This window comes from Coptis chinensis, chromosome 9, assembly GCF_015680905.1.
Source record: "Coptis chinensis isolate HL-2020 chromosome 9, ASM1568090v1, whole genome shotgun sequence".
NCBI lineage: Eukaryota > Viridiplantae > Streptophyta > Magnoliopsida > Ranunculales > Ranunculaceae > Coptis > Coptis chinensis.
Genome location: NC_141464.1, coordinates 9,436,834 through 9,444,470, shown reverse-complemented (window position 1 = coordinate 9,444,470; position 7,637 = coordinate 9,436,834). Strand labels below are relative to the sequence as shown.

Here is a 7,637-nt window from a genome sequence, read left to right as displayed (position 1 = left end):
CTTCCAGCGGTGTATGCTTCATATATTTAGTGACATGGTAGAGCGTTTCATGGAAATATTCATGGATGATTTTTCTATCTATGGAGACTCTTTCACTGAATGCCTGTCTAACCTGTCTAAAGTTTTGACACGATGTGAAGAGAAGAGTCTCGTTTTAAATTGGGAAAAATGTCACTTCATGGTGAAAAAAAGGCATAGTACTAGGTCACAACGTATCTAGTGATGGCATCGAAGTAGATAAGGCCAAACTAGATAAGATAGCAACCTTAACTATACCACGAACTATCCGTGATATTAGAGCCTTTCTAAGCTATGCAGGTTTTTATAGGCGCTTTATCAAAGATTTTTCGAAAATAGCTAGGCCGTTAACTAATCTGCTCTTAAAGGATGCCATCTTTGATTTTAATTTTAACTGTAAGCAGGCTTTTGAAACATTAAAAGCTGCCTTAACTTCTGCACCCATTATACAGCCTCCCGATTGGTCTAAACCTTTCGAACTCATGTGTGATGCTAGTGATTATGCAGTTGGTCTTTGTCTTGGGACATAAACTAGATAATAAATCCACTTTGTTATTTATTATGCTAGTAAAACTCTAAACGATGCTCAAAGGAATTATACAACTCTTGAAAAAGAATTCTTAGTCGTCGTTTATGCTTTAGATAAGTTTCGTCCTTATTTGGTTGGTTCTAAGACTCTAGTTTACACGGACCATGCAGCCCTTAGGTACCTTCTCGCAAAGAAGGATGCTAAGCTGAGATTAATCTGATGGATTCTTCTCCTGCAAGAATTCACATTAGAAATAAAGGACAAACGGAAGGTCGAAAACGTAGTTGCCGACCACTTATCTAGACTTACAAACGACGATGATAGTGATTCTGAGTCCATACCAGACTCTTTTCCTAATGAGCATCTGTATGCTATTTTTTCTGCACCATGGTATACTGACATTGTGAATTATTTAACGTCTGATGTTATTCCTTATGATTGGTCAATAAGCAAAACTTGAGTGGAAAAATCAGAATATGTTTGTCTTGACACATTTGTGAGGACCTACTTAGGGACGCTATTCCAAAAGTTTCAAAAACGGACCTGCCACTGCATTTCATAGTATTGTTCATTGCATGTATGCTTATTTTTAGATGATTTGATTATTATGCATGTATTAACTTAGGTTTTAAAATGAGTATTCTTTATTCCTTGCTAGTGAGATGTATAGACACCTGAGATTAAATTAAGAAAACAATTGCTGTTATTTCTTAGTCATTATAGTATAGATGAAGTTTATGAGTATCTTCTCTGAAAACTCTCACGAGACTAAACTCGTCCACTAGGGGTAACCCAGGGGTTTAAAATGTTTGTTGCACATGCTGAGTGTAATCGTGATTCCTACGAAAGTGAGTTAGAATTTTTGATTTTTGTTATTAGTTTAGATTTATTTTTGCTCGAGGACTAGCAAAATGTAAGTTTGGGGGTATTTGATAAGGACGTAAATGTTACATATTTATGTCCAATTTTATATTAGTTAGTCCGTTTAATTTATTCATTGATTTAGTTAGTGTATTTTCATTGATTTTGTAGGAATTGGAGTTAAATTGATTAAATGTGTCGAAACTGACGAGATACGTGAGTTCCTAGTTTGTTTGGTGTGATTTATTGGGTTGGGCCTAGTAATATTGAGCTAAGGAAAAGAGGACAAAAAGGAAGTAAATGGAAATGGGCCCATGGCTTATGGGCTTAAGTACACCCACGTGAGCAGCAACTAGAATTGAAGTTTGTTGAGTTTGTGGTCCGATACAGCACATGCCTTACTAAAGACCATAACATTCATATCCACCTTGATGCACCGAATCGGACCTTAGTTTCCTTCTCCATCTCCCATTCTCACTAACAGAAATTGGAAACCTTCCCATACAATTCAAGAAATCAACCGAAATCAGGGGGATCGCCCAATCACCGAAACCACCGAATAAAACATTTCTATTTCCATTGAAACACAAGATTCTTACCCGAATCGAATGAAGCCTATAAATAAGGAGTCGAACCAAAAAGTGAGCTCTCCAGAATATCCAAAAACCAGAAGAGAACACCGAAGGACGGAGAGCTTTGGAGCGAAAGAGACGAAGGCAGACGAGCACATCAGGATATCGGCTTTACTAATGACTTTATTTTCTTCTATCATGGTTATTTGAAATGCCATGCATAGCTAACTCTAGACTAGGACAGACGAAGTCTAGAACTTGTTTTTTGTGTTTGGGATTGGTTCTCTGATTTTCAATATACTTCATATTTTTATAAACTCTTAACTGTTCATGATTAATTAGCAAAAGGTTTAGTCTTTCATATGGTATGTGATGCATGCGATATTGTTTGGTCACTTTTGTTATTAGTTAAACACGTTTTTACTGTTTAAGTCTAGATTGTGTACTATTCGTGCGGTAAGAAGACGAATATTTATGTGACCTTGACCTTAGTGCTGAACCATTAGAAAACACTTATCGATTAAGAGTTACCACGTTCATATCATCAAGACGGCAGTCAATACTCATTACCAATGCCGCTAGTATAAAAACTAAAATAGAGAATCTAATCATACAAATACAAACAATGGTTTAAGATGGAGTCATAGTCCTAGTATTCTCTCCACATAACAGAAACCCAATTATTTAGTTTATTTCCATTTTAGACCGTAGTTAAGTAAAATAGTTTTAGTAGTAATCAATTCAAATCAATAAATATTACTCGAATTAGGTTAGGTAATATTTTAGTATTCAATTGTCCCTAAATAGCAATCCCTGTGGGATCGACCTCGTTCTTGCGCACCTATTATGATAGACCTCGTGCGCTTGTGAGTATTAGTATAAGTAAAGTAGGATTTAATTAGCCTGTTTATTTAGGCCAGTTAATTTCCTATCAAGGTTTTGGTGTCGCTGCCGGGGATGTTTAAGAAAGAGTTTTTAGCTCTCCAACTTCGTTCACGTTACTTGTTGCTTCAAAAGCTGTGTTTGTTGGTTTAAGATTAGGAATAGCTTGACCTGGGAGCACACCTTTCTGGGTTTTATCTTGGGCTAACAAGTTAAGAGATTGTTGCATGGATGCTAGGATTTAGGTTTGTTGTTGCATGACAGATAGCATTATTTTGGTGGGCTTATCTATTTGGACACTAGTTGATGGTGTAACAGGAACTAGGTCTCTTTGGTTGTTGATAGGTGGGTTTTGATAGTTCTGGTTAAACTAGGATGGAACAAATGCTCTGTTTTGATTGTTATAGGTACCTTGTCATTGTCCTTGTTTGAATGTATTTGTTAGTTTGTTGAAACCTGGTGGTGTTTGGTTTTGTGGAATGTTGGTCCATACGAAGTTTGGATGTTGTCTCCATGGTGCATTTGGTACATTGAAAGCACATACTTCTTCTGGCTGAAGTGATGACAGGTTTGTGATCAAGGGATAGGTGTCATCTATATGATTTAAGCTTAGACAGAAATTGCATGGTGAGGTATTTGCGTTCATGACAGGATGAAGGGTTTGGTCTTTCTGTTTGGTTGTGAGGGCATCTATCTTTCTTGTGAGGGTTTCGATTAAGGTTTTAACTTCTGGATCTAATTTCACCTCAAAAATACTATTAGCCTTAGATGTATTGGGTTGGGCTGTTTTGGAAATATTTATGTCGCCCCAATGGGTAATCTTTTTAGCTTGGTTTTCAAGAAAGGTTAAGACTTCAGTTGCACCTCTATCCAAAATATTACCATTACTCATGATGTCGAGGGTTACTTTGTGTTCTGGGAGAAGGCCTTTGAAGAAACATTGGACAAGAGTGGATTTTTCAAGTTTATGGTGAGGACATGAATGGAGTAGGTCGGAGAATCTATCCCATGCTTCAGAAAATGTCTCACTCGGACTCTGTCTGAAGAACTATATCTTGCTTCTTATCTCTTCTGTTTTCTTCGGTGGAAAGTACTTCTTCATGAAGGAGAACACAACCTTTTCCCATCTATCGAAAAAGTCGGCCTTCTGTGAAAGAAGCCAAGTGTGACACTTGCCAGCTAGAGTGAAAGGAAACACTCTCGTAGCTTAACCTAATCGTCGGTGATGCCCGGATGATGAAAAGTATTACATACTATATGTATCCGGCGTAGATGCTCATACGACAACTCGTGTTCTAACCCGTGGAAGATGGGTAGAAGATTGAACACGTTCAGTGGAATATGAAAATTGCTTGTGAGTGATGTGAGTCGTATACAAGATGGAGGCCCATCTTGCAACAGTGTGTAGAAGTTGGAGAGAGGCTCTTCAGCTTGCACTACTTTGTCAGCCATCTTATGAGATGGAGGACTAGAAACAGGTGATTGTTTAAGGCGACGAGCTCTCTTACGTGAGTCAGTTTTATTCTTGCTAATATTAGAAGTGCCTGAACCCAGTATCATACACTTTTAGCAAGACCCTAAAACTATCCTAACATGCGCAAACGTTGCAATGTATGCTCACGAATTCAAAATTCATTTTTGCAAGTATGAAGTTTTGAAAACTTTGCTTTTGGTCTATATTTTACTATGCCCTGTTCAAAGGAATGATCAGCTCCCAAATGTGCATTCTATTACCCGTATATTGCTGCATTATAGCCTTTCTTACGCTTAACGAAAAGACAACTCATAGCTTTTATTGTCTTTTTCAGGTTATGGAGTATATCAGACCACTTATTATAAAAGTTGCGTCTTAACACCAAAAGGAGCCTTAATCACGCTTATTATGAAGACCAGTAGCTGCTATGGAAAAGTGTTGAAAAAATCAAAGTCAATCGGTCAAAGTCAAAAGTTAAAGTCCTCAACTCAGAAGACCAGAGATGGAGGCTCTTATTTCAAAATATGGCATTCTCCCTAAACCTACCTTGGTCAAGAAGAAACCAAAAAGTAAAAGCAAAAGCAAAAGTGAAGTGTGAGGTGTCTAATTTGTAATGGAGAAGGGCAAATTTGTAAAAAGTAAAAGTAGGGGTATATAACCCAAAAGTAAGGGAGAGAGAAACCATCCATTGTCTTAGGATCCAAACCATTTGGTTTGTTTAATTTTTTGTCTAGTTTTTCAATTCATGTTTTTGCTTTCTTGTTGTTTTATTTCTTTTTAATCAAACTTGTTATTTACTTGTTATTGTTTCAAGTTTTAATCTTATTTACTTGTTCTTATTTCAAGTTTTAATCAATCTTTCCTTCCATGTTTTCAAGTCATTTCAATACCAATAACTAAAGCTTTCATTGTTTTCATTAGATTAAAACCATTCTAATCCATACAAGAGTCTACCTTTCTTCTTCACATCTCCCTCACTCAAACTCTAAACAATTTAAGATGAACCTCACTTTTAAAACAAACTCTTTTGAAGTTACCACCACTAACTAAAGCTTCAAATGGCGTCGTCGTCATCGATTGAAGAGTGAAAGTGATTAGTTGAGAATCTAATAAGGGAGCATCATTCTCATCTCTCCATTTTTATTTTTTTATTCAATTTTTCATCATTTTATTTAATTGTTTCTCAGTACTGATCTACTTTCTTACAAATCAGGTTGCCGGACAACAAAGCTGGAAAGGAGCTGAAGACACAGCAAAAGAACGACCTAAGTTCACCGAGTGTCGGCCGACAACTGCAAGCTTGGTGGGGATGACCGCCTAGTCACCTCCAGAGACGTGGGTTTAGTTTTTCGGTAGCTAAGTTCATTTTTGATGAATAGTTATACTCCGAGCCCAGATTTTGAAATAAAGTAGGAGAAGTGAGTGAAACTTGTTTGTAATAGTTAGAGAAAAAAAGAAAAATGGAAAAAATGGAAAAAATTAGTTTTTGATTGATTCCTTATGATGAACATGAGTTAAACTTGGTTTAAGTTATATACTTACCAAGGGATTAGAGTTTTAATTGCCTTGAGAAGTTTAAGTGTGTGAGGCAAGTTGTGGATCATAGCTCACACACTATGGATCAACTTGGTAATCAACACTCTAAGTCCATTTAACTCTAGTTAATCTAGGTTATTAATTTAAAACTAGTTAATCTATTAGATTAGTATAATATTAGTTTAGTTTTAAGTTTGGGCCCTTGAAGGCAAAGTTGTATAAATTATCAAAAACCCAACTTGTGGGCTTTTTAAGTGGGCCTTTATTGTAACTTAAAACATGGTAAAGCTCAAAAGGTTGGTCCTAATTCTAAGATCCCGCGACAACCGACATCGCCTTCTCCTCAAGTAGCGTGTAAGCATGGCTTGAGAGGTAAATTCTAAACCTCCTTGAAGCCCAAGTAAGAGGATACCTTGTGTGTTCAAGCATGCTTATGTGATTGTTTAAAATTTACTTTTCGCACTACAATTTACAGTAGAGTATAAGGTTAAACCCGAGCCACATAACAACCATTGGGAAGTCATTACCCAATGTAGGTAAATCAGACGTTGCTTGATTCTTGAAGCCCTAGACCAAAAAAATGAATTAAAATCAATCAACTAAAGCCTAAAGTAGTCACGCTCCTCCAGAAAAAGACAAAAATATAGCCATGAATGTAAATACCTCACTATGCAATTTCTGTCTAAGCTTTAATCATTTAGATGCCACCTGTCCCTTGATCACAAACCTATCATCACTTCAGCCAGAAGAAGTATGTGCTGTCAATGTACCAAATGCATCGTGGAGACAACATCCAAACTTCGTATGGACCAACATTCCACAAAACCAAACACCACCAGGTTTCAACAAACTAACAAATACATTCAGACAAGGACAAGGTACCTATAACAATCATAACAGAGCATTGGTTCCATCCCAGTTTAACCAAAACTATCAAAACCCACCTATCAAGAACTAAAGAGACCTAGTTCTTGTTACACCATCAACTAGTATCCAAACAGATAAGCCTACCAAAATAATGCTATCTGTCATGCAACAGCAAACCCAAATCCTAGCATCCATGCACCAATCTATGAACTTGTTAGCCCAAGATAAAACCCAGGAAGGTGTGTTTCCAGGTCAAGCTATTCCTAATCCTAAACCAACAAACACAGCCTTTGAAGTAACAAGTGACGTGAACGAAGCTGGAGCGTTAAAAACTCTTTCTTAATCATCCCATCTATGAGAATTGACTCCTATGTTCCGATTTATTCCTTTCCCATTCCATTTTTTCCGTTAAAGGAGATACATCAATAAAGTAACCGGACCTCTCCACTTAGAGGGTGTGGTTGTAAGTGCTGGAGCCTTAGTCTACAGTATATCTCGCATATTCTTTGTAAAACATTTTTTACTTGTCATTAAAGTAAGTGTGAACCTGTGGAGCGAGTATATATTTTTTTTTTCTTTATTTTACACTTCTTTTTCAAAAATGTTTGTTTTCTTTATGCTGTTAATGATAGATTTTTGATACATCAATAGTTAAGTGATTTTTCAAAACGGGCAATGAATTTTACATAGACCAACCCCTAGAATAACGCAATCTAGGGGCAGTTTGAGATCAGCTTTGCTTATTAAGGGTCGCCTATATTGCCAAGCTATTTGTTCGGGTCAGGACATTCCATATCTTGCATAGTAAATCCCCCAACTCACGTAGTTGAAACTCTGTCTGTCTAGATTGGGTTCACCACATAGCTGACACGAAAGTTGCCTAAGATTATTTGTTATG

At 36.8% G+C, this 7,637-nt stretch overlaps 1 non-coding gene across 1 annotated transcript; it reads left to right on the top strand.

Moving 5' to 3' along the window:
- Positions 1 to 3,824: 3,824 nt before the first annotated feature.
- On the top strand, positions 3,825 to 3,930 carry LOC147474703 (small nucleolar RNA R71). Its single transcript, XR_015209962.1, has one exon. It is a non-coding gene; the product is annotated as a small nucleolar RNA R71 (small nucleolar RNA).
- The last annotated feature ends 3,707 nt before the right edge of the window (positions 3,931 to 7,637 follow it).